General features: G+C 47.3%; 1 pseudogene across 1 annotated transcript; it reads right to left on the bottom strand.

Moving 5' to 3' along the window:
* Nucleotides 1-270: 270 nt before the first annotated feature.
* LOC308164691 (RAD50-interacting protein 1-like) lies at nucleotides 271-12,609 on the bottom strand (annotated as a pseudogene). The gene is made up of 10 exons: nucleotides 12,478-12,609; nucleotides 11,993-12,103; nucleotides 11,646-11,871; nucleotides 11,199-11,336; nucleotides 2,629-2,723; nucleotides 2,354-2,458; nucleotides 1,827-2,047; nucleotides 1,171-1,351; nucleotides 800-918; nucleotides 271-561 (listed from the first exon to the last, which is right to left on the bottom strand). The product of its transcript is annotated as an RAD50-interacting protein 1-like (transcript).
* Nucleotides 12,610-16,755: the final 4,146 nt, after the last annotated feature.

The following is a 16,755-nucleotide window of genomic DNA, read 5'->3' as shown; positions in this document are numbered from 1 at the left end:
AAGAGGGAGAGAGGTGGGAGGGAGGGAGAGAGGTAAGGAGGGAGGGAGGAGAAGTCCACTCCTCTGAAGAACCGTTCAATCCAGCACTTCGTCCTGTGTGTGTGTGTGTACCAGATCTCCATGGCAACACACAGACAGCCACGGGAGGGTCGGTCCACCAGGGAGAAACAGCTTGTTGACTCCAGACAGTCTCTAGTCCAGTCAGCAGGGCCTGTTCCCATTGGTCGTTGTGGTCCAGTGGTCCTACCTGGTCTGGTCCAATCGGGTGTGAGGGAGCTGTGGGCCTTCCTCTTCCTGGTCCCTGTGACCCCCTGTGACCCCTGACCTCTGACCCCGGTCACTGGCCGGGCCAGGAGGCGCGGAGGTTGAGCAGGATGAGGACGTCGCAGGGTGCGAGGCGGAACACCCCCAGCTCGTTGAGGGCCGCCACGGGGGAGGGCTGCTGCTGTCCCTGGGGGGTGTCCCCCTCCTCCTCCCCCCCCCCCCCCCTGCCTCAGCACGTCACGCAGCAGCAGGGCGGAACCCACGTTCAGACAGAGCAGGATGCAGGCCTCCTTCACACTGGAGGGGAGGAGGGGAGAGAAAGACAGATAAGGCCTTCTATACACTTGGGGGGGGGGCATGGTGATACACAGAGAGAGAGAGACAGAGAGAGAGAGAGAGAGACAGAGAGAGAGACAGACAGAGAGAGGCACAGAGAGAAAGAAAGAGACAGACAGAGAGAGGCACAGAGAGAAAGAGACAGAGAGAGAGACAGAGAGAGAGAGAGATAGAGAGAGAGAGACAGAAAGACACTCACTGTTTGAAGAAGTTCTCGGGTCTCTTGCAGTAGTGTCCAAACAGAGGGAACAGGTTCCTGGTCATGTCAAACTGCAGTTGGGCTGCCCCGCCCTCGTTGAAATGGTTGTACAGGATCACCTGAGACACACACACACACACACACACACACACACACACACACACACAATTAATGAGGTGTGTCACAAGGTGCATCACGCTGACACTCCCAGACAGACATCTCACTTGCTCACTTGCTTAATCAAATGTATCGATTGTAAGTCGCTTTGGAATAAGGCGTCTGCTAAATGCCAAAAATGTCAATGTCAATGTAAAATGTAATCTCCAGACGCAGACCGACAGACAGTCAGACAGACAGACAGACAGTCTTACGTCCTGGTAGAGGTAGAGGTCCAGGCGGTCGGCCAGGCCCTGCCAGGCGGAGTGGAAGAGCGGCAGGCAGAGCAGCTCCTGCAGGCGGAGCAGGTGGTCCCTCAGGCAGAGCATCATGGGACACGCGGAGCTGGACAGAGACATGGTGGCCTGGTCGCTCTGGGAGGGCAGGGACAACCATCTGAGGGGGGGCGGAGGGGGAGGGAATACAGAGGGTTTACATCAGGTAAAATTGTCTTATCAACAACGTTTGCAGGAAAAGTGCTATACAAATAAAAGTTATTATTATCATTATCAATCAAATGAATAAACCTAACCCTAACCCTAACCTAATATTCATAACCGTAACCACTACCAGTACCCCCCCTCCTCCCTCCCAGACAGAAATTGCCTGCGTTCGTAAATTCGCTGTGGAATCTGATCAGCGCTCATGGAATGCCTCTTGTCCAAACAAATGACTTGGTCCCGTTTATGACTTTGAACCCAGTGTGTGCTCCGGCGCTCTCAGAGCAAATGTACAAACGCACTCGTGTCCAACTCCTGTAAGTACTGCAGCAGTAGCCAACAGGATGAGCTTCTACAGAAAACATCTTGACCGACCCACCCACACCCACACCCACACCCACACCCACACCCACACCCCTACCCCCCCTCACCTGTCCCTGCAGTAGGGCTGGCTCTTCTCCTTCACTTCTCTCATGACGGCGTCCAGTAGCCGCCCCACCATGTCGCCCCTCAGCCTCTCCAGCAGACCCAGCAGACCCTCGAACAGAGACCCCTCCAGGGAGGCCAGGCGGCCCACCTCCAGCACCCCCAGCCCCCCCAGCACCTCCTCCTCCCCCAGGGACACCGCAGCCTGCTGCAGCTGCAGGAAGAACTGGAGGGGTGGGGAGGGGGGAGAGGAGGGGAGGGGAGGGGGGAGAGGAGGGGTGGGGAGGGGGGGGAGAGGAAGGGAGAGGAGCATCAACACTGCTGCAACCTACTAATAAAAAAAGTAAACATTTTCTGAAAAGGAAATCAAAATAAATATTCTCTCGAATAAATAAAAGAAATAAATATCCATTAAGGTGCGTTTGAAAGGGAACTTAGAGACTTAGAGAGTGCATCAATTAAGGCCACGCAGTCTGGCCCTTTAACCCCTAACCCTGCATAGGGAGGCTGTGTCCCAATAAAGCGTTCTCACCACGTTGTCCCCCCAGTCCCCCAGCACGGTGCTGATGTAGTTGGCAGCATTCAGCACGGCGCCGTAGCGAGCGCCCAGCGGACAGCGAGACTCCTCCTTCATCACCTGTCAGAGGGGCAGGGGTCAGAGGGTTAGGGTTAGGGTTAGGGTCGGGGTCAGAGGGTCAGAGGATAGTACGGTTAGATAGAGGGTCTAGTAACCTAGGGTTAGAGGTCAGAGGGTTAGGGTCAGGGGTTAGGGTCAGAGTTAGGGTCAGAGTTAGGGTCAGGGGTCACCTGGGTCAGACGGATCCGGAAGTCGTCCACCAGTTCTCGCTGCAGCGCCAGGAAGCTCAGCTGGGCCCGCGGGGACGGGAGGGACCGGTACCTGTCTGGAGGGGGGAGACAGACAGGTAGGGAGAGAGAGAGGTAGAAAGAGAGAGAGAGAGGTAGAAAGAGAGAGAGAGAGAGGGACAGAGAGAGAGGGACAGAGAGAGAGGTAGAGAGAGGGACAGAGAGAGAAAGGCAAAGCAAGTTTATTTGTATAGCACATTTCATACAACTATTGGGGCTTTTCCACTAGAGGGCTGACCCGGGTCAGCCCGGGCTGGCCTGCTTCTTTGGCGCTTTTCCATTTGTCGGCCTGGGTCGGGTCGGGTCGGGTCGGGTCGCTTCTTTAGCTACCTATCGATGGCAGGAACCTTTTTTGAGACCCGGAACCTTTTTGCCAGGCTGCGTGTGACGTGTGACGCTGCACACCGTTGATTGGTCAATGGAAATCGTCATCCCATGTTCATAGATTTCATCACTAACCGCCATTTTTAAATACCACAACAGATTTCGCTCTAGGAAAATGTCACTTACAGTTTCTGTAATAACGTATTAATAAAGATTTGAAAAAATATGATAACCATCGTATTATCTTAGTTTAATGTCATTTCAATGGCAAGGCAAGGCAAGGCAAGTTTATTTGTATAGCACATTTCATACAACAGGGGCAATTCAAAGTGCTTTACATGCATTATTTAAAAATACAGCAAGAGGAGCATAAGAAAAATAAAAATTACAATGAATAAAAGCAAATATAAGAAGTAAATAGATAAAACATTTAAAAAGACAATAGTTAATGGAAAAAAGACATTGATAGAAGTGTTTGTGTTTAATCATAACTGGTGCAAAACATGAAGGTTTTTAGCTTAGATTTAAATATTTTAAGGGTTTGGGCCTGTTTGATTTTTTTAAAAAAAAAATTATACTTTATTGCAGGACTTTACATTACATTTCACAAGTTCATTTCACACATTTTACAAGTTTTCTTCACTTGTTTAAGTTCATCCTGCATCATTTTTGTTTGTTTTTTTATTTTTTATAGAGAGAACAAGAAATAAAGAAAATAAAGAATAGAGACTAGAGAGAAAATATAGAAAAAGAAGAGAGAAATTATAGGGATAGAAATAGAAAAGTAAGAGACAAAGGGAGGGGGGTGGGAGGGGTGGGATCGGGGAGGGGGGAGGGGGGGGGGCTTCCTTCCTACTCATTCATTCGGTCCATTTACTCCAGTTCATAGTGAATTGCTCTTCACGGCCTCCCACTTTGCAAGTAATTCTTTCCATTTCTTTTATGTCTTCAACAGTTTTTTTCCAATTATTAACGGATGGTGGGTTTAAGTCCAACCATTTACGTGTGATTTGCTTTAAAGCCGCGATACGTAGTATGGTGTACAAATATTTATCTCCCTCTCTGTATATATCCTGTTTGATTTCTTCAGGGAGTTTGTTCCAGGAGCATGCAGCAGCGTGACTGAAAGCTGCTGCACCGTGTTTTGTTTTTACTCTTGGAATTATTAGCTGATTTGTCTCAGCTGACCTTAGGGACCTTGCGGGAATATAGGGTGGGAGGAGATCTGATATGTATTTTGGTCCAAGACCATTTTGTGATTTGTATGTAATTAGGAGGATTTTGAATTCAATTCTCTGAGAGACTGGTAGCCAGTGCAGGGATCTCAGGATTGGTGTAATGTGTTCACATTTCTTTGTTTTTGTTGGGACCCTAGCAGCGGCGTTTTGGATGAGCTGCAATTTACGAACAGCTCCTTTAGATAGGCTTGTTAGTAGACCATTACAATAATCAAGTCTACTCGAAACAAATGCATGGATGAGTTTTTCAAGGTCTTGCTTGGACATGAAACCTCTCATTCTTGTTATGTTTTTCAGGTGATAGTAGGCTGATTTAGTTATTGAGTTTATGTGGCTGTTGAAGTTTAGATCGGAGTCTAGAATTACACCAAGATTTCTGACCTGTTTTTTAGTGTGAAGAGAGAGAGAATCAAATTTTGCACTGACTTTCGATCTTTTGTCAGGTGCACCGAATACAATTATCTCTGTTTTGTCCTTGTTTAGTTGGAGGAAGTTTTGTGTCATCCAGGCATTTATTTGCTCAATGCAATTACAGAGATTGTCAATGGGACGATAGTCGTTCGGTGAGAGGGCTATGTAGATTTGAGTGTCATCCGCATAGTTGTGGTAGGCAATTTTGTTCTTTTTTATGATGTGTCCCAATGGAAGCATGTAGAGATTGAATAGAAGGGGGCCAAGGATTGACCCTTGGGGAACCCCACATGTCATTTTAATTTGGTCAGATACAAAGTTGCCAATGGAGACATAGTAGCTTCTGTCCTGTAGGTAGGATCTAAACCAGTTTAGGGCAGTGCCCGAAAGTCCTACCCAGGTACTGGTTGTTAAAATCCCTGAATATTTAGGGATTTTAACAACCAGTCCTATTAAGAATCCAGAATGTCATGGTCCACAGTGTCAAAGGCAGCACTAAGATCTAGTAGTATCAAAACTGAGATTTTCCCGGAGTCTGTGTTTACGCGAATGTCATTAAGGACCTTAATAAGGGCCGTTTCAGTGCTATGTAGGGGGCGAAAGCCTGATTGAAAGTCATCAAAGAGATCATTTAGGGTCAAATAATTGCTGTAATAAGTAATAAGTTGTTCGTGGGCAACCATTTCAATAATTTTTCCTGTACAGGGAAGGTTTGATATGGGTCTGTAGTTGTTTAGTACAAATGGGTCTAGGCCGTTCTTTTTTAGTAGAGGCTTAATAACTGCAGTTTTCAGGGCTTCAGGGAAGATTCCTGATGAAAGGGAGGTGTTAATTATTTGTATTAGTTCGCCTGCCATGCAGCTAAATATGTTTTTTAAAAAGCTTGTTGGCAGGACATCAAGGGCACAGGTGGATGGTTTAAGACGTGACATGATTTTATCTAGGGTCTTGTAATCAATGGTGTTAAATTGTGACATGGTTGTTATGTCCGCCCTATTTGGGGTTGTTAATGGGGACATGTTTTTCATGCCTGACACAGAAGACCTAATGCCTTGTCTAATGGTTTCTATTTTATTGTTAAAAAAGGATGCAAGCTCATTGCATTTACTAGTTGAGTGAAATTCCTGAGCAATGGGTGTTGGGGGATTTGTTAGTCTGTCAACAGTTCTGAAAAGGATGCGGGCATTATTGATGTTATTGTTTATGATCTTAGAGAAAAATGATTGCCTGGCACTTCTTATTTCTAAGTTATAGTTCTGAAGATTCTCTTTATAGATATCATAGTGGACTTGAAGGTTTGTTTTTCTCCATCTGCGCTCTGCTTTACGACATTCTCTTTTTTGGGTCTTTACGGATGGGGCAGTTCTCCAGTGAGCTTTTTGCTTACCAGAGATGCATTTGGATCTAATGGGTGCAATATCATCAATGGTTTTTTGTGATTTTTAAGTTGAAATCGTGTAGAAGGTCATTTACAGGTCATTTACATTTGGAATAGAAGTTTGGGGGGGGGGGGCTAGGGAAAAGGCCTGTGTGAACAGTGCACTGGTCTTTTCATTGATATATCGTTTGGAAATAGTTTTAGACATAGTTTGAATAACAGGAAAGATAGATACGTCAAAGAATATGCAACAGTGGTCAGACAGGGCAATGTCAGTTACAACAACATTTGAAATATCTAGGCCTTTGGTGATGATAAGGTCCAGAGTGTGACCTCGATTATGATTAGGGAGGTTCACATGTTGTTGAAGTTCAAAAACATCTAACAGAACAGAGAGTTCTTTGGCTTTGTTGTCCTCTGAGTTATCTACATGAATATTGAAATCACCAGCAATGGTCAGACCATTAAATTCAGTAGTAATGATGGAGAGAAGCTCTGTAAGTTCATTAAAGAAGCTAGTAGAGTATTGGGGTGGTCTGTATAAAATTATAAAAATAATTCATTATAATAAGATATTCAAATGATAAAAATTCCCCGAAGGATTTCTGTTTGCAGTTAAAACTGTCTCGGAAGAAAGAGGCGATTCCACCACCTTTTTTGTGGGATCTAATGACATCTAAGGTTCTAAAATTGGGGGGTGCTGACTCAATAAGAATTGGTGTCTTGTTATCTTTATCTAACCAGGTCTCAGTGATAAATAAGAAATCTAGTTCATAGGAGCTAATCAAGTCGTTGATTAAGAGAGACTTATTAGCTAAGGATCTGGCATTGAAAAGTGCTAGCTTGAGTGGTTTTGTGTTTGGTCGCTGTGTGTGGCAGGGTATAGAAATTCAATTTGAGGGGTGTATAAAGCATTCAGACTTGCAATTAACTGTTCTGTTACTGATATGAACAGGGATAGCAAGAGTTGAGAGTCCCAGCTTTATATCAGGAATGTCAATGGTATCAACTCTATGGAAGCAGGGACTGTTAGAGCATCAACTGATTATGGGTGTCATCCGGGGGAGGGGGATGGGTGTTGTAGATAGCATCCTGTGGCGTCGGGGTGGGGCGATGGGTATTGTTGATGAGGCTGGCATTGTTGATGAGGCTGGCGTCGCAGGGAGTGTGGGGCCAGGTGTTGTAGAATGGAGAGATGGAGCAGCTTTCGGGTGAGCTCTACTCCTGTCTTCACCATTTTCTCTAACCTAGCTGAGAAAGGCAGGAACGGCGTGAGTTGGAGGAAGGAGAGCTCAGTGGACTCAGTGGATGAGTGTCTCTGGGAGTTTGGGGTAGAGTGGTTTGGGGGCAGGGAGGGAGGGTGGGGGGAGAGAAAAGGGGCTGGACCGTCGCCTTAGTGGGGGTTCAACGAGTTGGCTAATGATTCGTTTTGCCCTGTCGACTGTGGAGCGCAGTTTCGGCAATTGCGATGGGGATAAGTCATCTGCAGCACGCACTTCAGCCAGCTGTGATGAGTTTGGAGGGCCCTTTACTGTAGGCTGTGATGAGTCGCAGGACTGTGGGGAGAGTTTATCCACTGTGAGCAGTTCAGCTGCCTGTGCTGAGTCTGAAGAATCCTGCGCTGTAGGCCTTTCAGTTGGTTTAAGAGCATCGAGGGAAGGGGGAGCAGAGTTTATGAGGTTGAAGAGTATGTTGTTCATTAAATGGTATTCTCCCGATCTGTTTAAGTGGAGGCCATCTCTTTTGAATAGGTCTCTCTGCCTCCAGAATATGTTCCTGTGGTCAATGAATTTCAGCCTTTTAAGTTAACAGTACGTGTTAAGGCTTAGGAGCCGGCTGAATTCCAGGTTACCTCTGTCAACAGTGGGTAGCGGTCCACAGATGAATGTCTCAATCTTAAGCTTGTCAAGTCTATTGAAAAGTTCCATGAAATCACGTCTCAAGTCTACTGAGCCCATTTTACGTGAATCGGTTTGTCCACCGTAATACAAGACGCTTTGTGTCTGGGTTTTTAGACAGTGTTTCTTCCAAATCTTTTGTTATTTCTGAGACCGTTAGGTTAGGAAGACAGTGGATATGTAATTTTTTACCTCTTACGTTTCTGATCGCCGAGTCTCCAATCAACAAAGTATCTTTTGGAGGTGAAGTCTGTTTCATCCGCTGCATGTCACACAGAGAAGTAGAAGAAGGAGGGGGTGACCTTGAACTCGTGTCTGCGGGCCGGGGAGTCACCGGGGGGGGGCCGGGGAGTCACGTGATTCCCAGGCCTGGGAAATCTTGGCGTGACTCTGATGTTCTTATCTCGGGCCTTGGGAGTCATGCCAGCTCGCTGCTCTGCGGGCCGGTGTCTCAGACTCCTATCTCGGCTCTGTTTAGTCATGCAAGCCCATGGCTCGGGCCTACCTGTTGCTAATGATGCTAACGGTGCTAACGAGGACTTCAGTTGGCTGCTTTTCAGTAGTTTCGGGGGATATTTCATCTGTCCAGTGAATTTTGCAGCTGTCACCTGCCTCGTTAGCTTTGGGAAGTGTGAATTTTGAGGCTTGCGTGGGTGGAGAACCATTAGCGTAGCGATTCTCGAGTGCGGAGAGTCGCCCCTGGAGAGTATATTCCAATAAGTCTACTCTCTTTGAAAGATCCACACAACCTTGACAGATAGCAGGCATCGTAGAAATAAAAGCTATATTAAAAAAGTGTTAAAACTATAAAAAAGAAGCAAGAAAAAAGCAGGAAAGCAGTGGTATGAGAGGAGCGAGGGAGAAACACGTCTAATCTACTCAGAAGCAGGAAGCATCATAGAACTTTTATTTACAACAAGCATAACCAAAACATCGCTATTATGGCGATGTGCTGTGCCTATGCTGTCCCTCAGTCCAGAGCTTCATCATCCCCCTTCTAAAACTGCCATCTCCCCTTTCCATCCCTGCTATTTTATCAATGAACATTGTATTACTGTTATTTCAACATTTAAGTCTCTTTCACACATAGTTCCCTGTAACTTCAATGGAATCCCAAGCTGTGCCGTCCAGCCATTTTCGCCGTTCACTCATGAGTCAAATGCCGGTAGATTCGCGTCTTGTCGGCGTTTCCCTGGTTGCGAGATCTAAACTACTAGAACTGAAATCGGCAGGTAACAGGCACGTAACATCCATATGCTGTATATATAAATACATATATTTGACTACCAGCAAGACACCGGAGCACTCTATAAACGCAGAGATTGGAGCCCCGCGTCAGTCAGCCTTTTCGTAGAAATACATCGCTTCCCAATCCCTGGTTGCGAGATCTAAACTACAAATCTACTAGAACTGAAAGCGGCAAGTAGGCTAACAGGCACGTAACATCCATATGCTGTATAAATAAATATATTTGACTACCAGCAAGACAGCGCTGCACTCGTATCTATCAGCCTGTCTGTATGTCATAATGATGTCGTGGAATGGTCATTGAATGCCGATGCTGAGATACTGTGCTGATGGACCATTCGCTGACTGTCTTATTAAATCAAGTACAGAGATTCCGACCCGTGTTGAACATCCTATTTCCTTGTCAAATCGTGTATGCTGTGCACCTAATCTATCCTGAGATGACACAACGCATCGTTTGATTCCATCGTTTTACCAACAAGAAGATTCTACAATCTATCAGCCTTTCTGTAGAAATACATCGCTCCCTGTATAACGTTATATATCTAACGTTACATGCATTAAGGCTGATCTGTGCATGATGGCGCTGCATTTTGACATAATTCTTATCGCATTTCCCCCCGTTGTGCTGTGCTGTGCCGTTCCATAGTCCAGAGCTTCATCATCCCCCTTCTAAAACTGCCATCACCCCTTTCCATCCCTGGCATCATTTTATCAATGAACGTGGTATTATACATATTTACATATTACATATTTGTTGTTATTTATGGAAGTGTCCGGTTGCTGGAGGAACCAGGACGCCGGCTACACTGCACAGTTTAGCCCGAAATAGAGAGAGTGCTTTACACCCCGAGAAGTTATGCTTTTAACCGTAAACTCAATGAACCGGGAGTTCACCTGCTGCTGCTCGCAGCACCGCGCCAGCTGATTGAAACTCCCTTTGACAGCGGGGGGAGAGAAAAGTTTAAACAGGGAATTCGCTCCGCGCTGTGTCGACCGTGATAGCAGTGTCGTATCGACACCATTCAAATGGTTTTGGATTCCCTGTCCTCTCCCCTATCCGGACACGTTTGAGTTGTTATCCTAACCCACGGTAAACCGAAGTTATTAACCCGCAAAGGGTGCCTCCGGGCACCGTGTTTGTCCGTAAATAACACGGCACACAATGATACTACAGTTCATAAAGCAGACAAGTGAAGGCAGTGGTTTTAAGGGTTCAAAAAACATGACTTTATTATGTGTACATAGCTTCCTCTCTCTCTTTCTCTTTCTCTCCCAAAAAAATCACGGTTAATAATATACCACATGCCGAGGAAAAAGTATACATAGCTTCAAGTTCCTCCATGTTGCTATTGTTGTGGCTGTGTTGTGTCTCGTGAAAATATACGTCACCACCATGGCGCGCTTTTATGACACGTAACTCCGCCTACTATCGCCTACTCCTCCTACTCGTTCCTGGTCTGTTGTGTATAGTGGAAAACCAGAACTGTTCAAAAGCGTGCCGAAGCGTGCCGAAGCGAGCCGACCCGACCCGAGCCGGGCCGATAGTGGAAAAGCGCCATATGTAGATTTGTGTGTCATCCATGTCAGCATGTCATAGTTGTGGTAGGCAATTTTGTTCTTTTTTATGATGTGTCCCAATGGAAGCATGTAGACATGAATAGAAGGGGGCCAAGGATTGATCCTTGGGGAACCTCACATGATTTTAATTTGTCGGACACAAAGTTGCCAATGGAGACATAGTAGTAGCTTCTGTCCTGTAGGTAGGATCTAAACCAGTTTAGGGCAGTGCCCGAAAAGAGTCAGAAAAGAAAGAGAGAGAGAGAGAGGTAGAGAGAGAGAAACAGGCGGAGAGAGACAGAGAGAGAGAGAGAGAGAGAGAGAGACAGAGACGGAGAGACAGAGAGACAAGTCGGTGTGTGTGTTCCTACCAGTGATGACCAGTAACAGAGAGAGAGAGAGAGAGAGAGAGACAGACAGGTGTGTGTGTGTGTGTGTGTGTGTGTGTGTTCCTACCAGTGATGACCAGCAGGAGGGTCATGAAGGTCTCAGCACAGTCAGGAGCCTTCAGTTCGTCCATGTCGCTGATGTCTCTGTACTGGGAGCTCCACGCACCCTCAGACGACAGCATCGCATCCACCTTCTCCACCGCCACTACACACACACACACACACAGACACCCAGACACCCAGTTACAACCACACACACACACACACAACCCCAAAAATATATCTTTCTTCTTTTAGCACGACGACTGCCAATGGCCCCGGGCCTGAGCTAGATTACTCTTCCTGCTACGACGTCGGCTAAATGCCAAAAATGTAAATGTAAACCAGACACACACACACACACACACACACACACACACACACACAGTCTCTTCCTCTGGCAAGCACACACACACACACACACACACACACACACACACATACATACATACACACACAGACACGCTCCACTCACTCTTCCTCTCCACAGTGAGCCACTTCAACAGCACGGCCTCGTCCAGCAGGATGTGCAGCGCCCCCTGCAGGGTGGGGGGGTAGGCGTGCGTGCTGCGCAGCTCCCGCTCGAACTGCAGCACCTCGTCCACCAGGTGGCAGAAGAGGGCGTCGTCGTAGAGCAGCCGCGGGGTGTCGGACGCCAGCTTCTCCGTGGCCAGGGTGAGCAGGCCGCGGCACAGCTCCACCTGGTGGTGGGGGGGAGTAACTGCATGAGATGTCTGGATTCTAGAACCATCTATTCTAACAGAACCACCTATTCTAGAACCATCTATTCTAGAACCACCTATCCTAGAGCCGTCCTCTGACCTTGGCGTTGACGTTGGCGCCAGCCCGGTCCAGGATGGGCTGGATCTTCTCCTCCATGAAGGCGGAGCTGTTACCCATCCACATGAGGACCTGGGTCAGGTACCACTCTGGCTGCACACACACACACACACACACACACACACACACACACACACGGTCAGAACAGACAGACAGACAGACAGACAGACAGACAGACAGACACACACACACACACACACACACACACACACGGTCAGAACAGACAGACAGACAGACAGACAGACAGACAGACACACACACACACACACACACACACATAACATTTAGGAGTGTGTGTGAGTGTCCTTTCTGACCTTGTATGACTGAGTAAGTGAGTGTGTGTGTGTGTGTGTGTGTGTGTGTGTGTGTGTGTGTGTGTGTCGGTGTGTGTGTGTGTCGGTGTGTGTGTGTGTGTGTGTGTGTGTGTGTGTGTGTGTGTGTGTGTGTGTGTGTCTATGTGTGTGTACCTTGTTCAGAGAGTTGGTCTGCCGGTTGCCAGTGAAGTGGTAGCGGAACCTCTTGCTGAGGGGGAGGAGCATGATCTGGATGGGCAGCGAGAGGGGCGGAGTGAGCCGCTCGCCCAGGCGCGAGGGCGCCTCCTTCTCCGATATGAGGTCATCACTGAGAGACGGTCGTCAAGGAAACAGACCCGGTTTCTGTCTCAGTCAAATGTCACGTGACATCATCACATAGGTCATAGGTCAGAGTTCGTACAAACAACGTCCTCCCTAACAGAACTGTAACAAACTATATGTACATATTGTACACAGACACTATTATGTACATAGATACTTGGGCCTGGTTTCTGAAACATAAGTAAGCAGCCTTGAGAAGCGATGGTTCTGGAGCCTAACGGCCCTTAGGGGGAGGAGCCTATCGCCAGTTTCCGTAGCGTGAGGCGGCTTGATGTACAAGTACACCCCCTGGACATGACGCTGGTATGTCGCAGGGTCTTACCCCCCCAATCCAACCCTTAATGCTGAGCGCCAAGCAGGGAGGCATCAGGTACCATGTTTATAGTCTTTGGTGGTACGACTCGGCCGGGGATCGAACTCACAACCTCCCGATCTCAGGGCAGAGGGACACTCTAACCACAAGGCCACTGAGCTGGTACTGGTGGTTGGGTGGCTGTTTCTGGAACATAGATTAAAATAGATTTAAATGCATTTGTTTCCATGGAGATAATATGTTGAAAATGTACAGAACAAGGCTTGGTCTGTGTCCAGTGTCTGAAAACGTTTAATCTGGTTTCCCGTATACGACTCAAAAGCAGCCCGACGGGTCCAGATTAAAAGTTTTTAAATACCGGGCCTTGGTAACCATGGTAACCCCCATAATCTTAAATTCACACAACAGATCTGAGCCGAGCTGAGAGCTTACCAGGTTTCTTCTGTCAATAACAAAAATGTAAATGTGAAATGAAAGGCTACATAGACAGCATGGTCCAGGTCGGCCCTGTCATGTGTAACCCCCCCCTCCCAGTACTTGTGTGTGTGTGTGTGTGTGTGTGTGTGTGTGTGTGTGTGTGTGTGTGTGTGTGTGCGTGTGTCTACGTGGAGGATACGAGGTCTGCAGGGACAGCAGCTGTGTGTGTGTGTGTGTGTGTGTGTGTGTGTGTGTGTGTGTGTGTGTGGAGGATACGAGGTCTGCAGTGACAGCAGTTGTGTGTGTGTGTGTGTGTGTGTGTGTGTGTGTGTGTGTGTGTGTGTGTGTGTGTGTGTGTGTGTGTGGAGGATACGAGGTCTGGAGTGACAGCAGTTGTGTGTGTGTGTGTGTGTGTAGGATACGAGGTCTTCAGTGACAGCAGCTGTGTGTGTGTGTGCGTGTGTGTGTGTGTGTGTGTGTGTGTGTGTGTGTGTGTGTAGGATACGAGGTCTGCAGTGACAGCAGCTGTGTGTGTGTGTGTGTGTGTGTGTCTGATTCAGTACAAAACATCTTACCATCTAGCGCAGCTATGTACAAGCATGCCAGAGTGTTACCAGAGTGGTTTGGTTTTGCCAATGATGTTTTTGCCAACATCCCAAATACACCTGATGTTGTCTTTGTTGACACCAGCCACAAGGAGGTGCTGATTGTAGAAGTAGGCTGCCCCTTTGACCTGTACATGGACCAGACTTTCCAGGACAAGTATATCAAATACCAACCACTGCTTGGTACGATAACCAGCTTTGGATACAAGTGCAAATTCAGCATACTTGTATTTGGAAGTCTGGGCCATGTATATAAATGCACCATGAGGGGTCTGAGAATTGCTGCAATGTCTAAAAGAAAGGCCAAACAGGTTGCCAAATTTTGCTCTGTCTCCGCTATTATTGGCAGCTTGGCCGTGTGGAGAAGGAGGTGTTATGTGTACCCTTAAGTGTTCAGTGCTGCTTAGCCCCGAAATATTTGATTCCCTGTTTGTATAATATAATTTGTGGAACCAAATAAAGTATTCAAATGTGTGGGGGGGGAGGATACGAGGTCTGCAGTGACAGCAGCTGTGTGTGTGTGTGTGTGTGTGTGTGTGTGTGTGTGTGTGTGTGTGTGTGTGTGTGGAGGATACGAGGTCTGCAGGGACAGCAGTTGGGCCACCAGTAGGTCCAGCTGGCTGCTGAGCTCCTGGGCGTTGGGGGGGGGGGCAGCGTCTGCAGGGGGGGGGAGATGAAGGGCCACTGGAGCTGAGTGAGGACCTCCTCAAAGTCACTGTGGAGGAGAGGAGGAGAGAAGGAGAGGAGGAGAGCAGGAGAGGAGGAGAGGAGGAGGAGAGGAGGAGAGGAGGGGAGGAGAGGAGGAGAGGAGGAGGAGAGGAGGAGGAGGGGAGGAGAGGAGGAGAGGAGGGGAGGAGAGGAGAGGAGGAGAGAAGGAGAGGAGGGGAGGAGAGGAGAGGAGGAGAGGAGGGGAGGAGAGGAGAGGAGGAGAGAAGGAGAGGAGGAGGAGGAGAGGAGGAGGAGAGGAGGAGGAGGGGAGGAGAGGAGGAGAGGAGGGGAGGAGAGGAGGAAGAGGAGAGGAGAGGAGGAGAGAAGGAGGAGAGGAGAGGAGAGGAGGAGAGGAGAGGAGAGGAGAGGAGGAGAGCAGGAGAAGAGGAGAGGAGGAGAGAAGGAGAGGAGGAGAGAAGGAGAGGAGGAGGAGGAGAGGAGAGGAGGAGGAGAGGAAGAGAGGAGGAGAGGAGGAGAGGAGGAGGAGGAGAAGAGACAGGAGGGTTAAAACATGACTACAAGGGGGGTGTTCCATCAATGTTGCTAAAGGAAAATCCAGAACCGCTGCACCCCTAGTTAACACACCTGATCAACTAATCACCTGCTCATTTTAAATATTGTGTCAGAAGCCCCCGGCCCCCCCAACGACACACACACTCCAAACTCTCCTCCCCCTCCCCACACACACACCAACCACACACACTCAACACTAGGGTTGGGTACCGAAAATCGGTACCGGTAGGTACCGGTTACTTTACATTCGGTATCTACCGTACCGAATTGCAAAGGAGATTTCGGTACCTAATTTCTGTACTTTTCTATCTCGCCCCCTGGTGTCCGGTGTCATGCAACAGTCAACTGGTGACTCGTGACGTGACATCGCCTGTTAAATTTCCACTCAGTGCGTGTCGTGGTAGTGAGCTGAGCAGTTGTGTTACGAGTTAAGAAGAGTGAGTGAAAGCATATATACTAAATTATTATATTATCTGAATTGTATTATTATTATTATTATTATTATTATTATCATCATCATATTATCGAATTTCGCTAGCTAGCCTAGCTACGAGGTCACCGAGAATGCCGAAGGCCCTAATGAAGCGTTCTAAAGTGTGGCTGCATTTCACCCGACTCGACGAAAACAATGCGAAGTGCTCAAAATGCTTAAAATCATTCGCGTGTAAAGCAGGGAACACATCTAACTTGATGAAACACCTGGCAACGCACAGGATACATTTAAGGGTAGAAGGGTGCACCGTGTTTGACAGCTTGCGCAACCCTTCGGCAAGCACCTCAAGCAGTCCCGGAGAGGGGGAGGGGGAGACCGCCATTCCCATTGAGGATGATGACAGCAGCATTTCCTCAGGTTAGTAATGTTTCCGTTTATTTCCGTTTATTTATTTAAAGAGGGGGACAGTGGACATTAATCAACAAGTCTGTTTCTAATCTTTCTATCAATGTAAATGCACTAGAGTTAGCCTAAGCTAGTTTTCATCGGCAGTCCCAATGTAGCCTAACCGTTGATCGCAAATCCTGCGTTTATTAAGTAGGCTATTCGCCCTCTATTAAATTATTTCTTGTTTTGTTTTATTTAACCAGGAAAGGGGGGGGGGGGGATTGAGAAATTAAACACATCTTATTCAAGAGGGTCCTATCCAAGACAGGCAGCAGCAAATATTTAGCTACAGTAACATTATTTAACCTATGTTTATATTGTTGGCTCTCCAGCTACAGCATCAGAGACGCCATTCACCTTGGCAAAGAAGGGAACTTTGACCAAAGACAAGGTGGAGGAAATTCACAGGGCTGTTACCAGGTTTGTGGTCAAGGGACTGCATTCCTTTTCCACTGTGGAATCTCCCTGTTTCAGGTAAAGTGACGTGAAAACAATATTTGTTTACTTTATGTTTATAAATCTGTGCCATTAGACAATTATGTCAAAACAAAAAAAAAGTCAAAATGACAATAAAAAGTCAGGAGAGGTGTCGTATTTTGCCAGAGAAGGCAAATATGCTGATCTTTTTGCAAAAGAATTGCTGAGGTGGGAGTTTTATTTTTATTTATTTTAAT

This window comes from Nansenia antarctica, assembly GCF_963989245.1.
Source record: "Nansenia antarctica genome assembly, contig: SUPER_8_unloc_1, whole genome shotgun sequence".
NCBI lineage: Eukaryota > Metazoa > Chordata > Actinopteri > Argentiniformes > Microstomatidae > Nansenia > Nansenia antarctica.
Note: the sequence above shows the minus strand (reverse complement) of the source record. Positions and strands in the feature narration are given on the sequence as shown.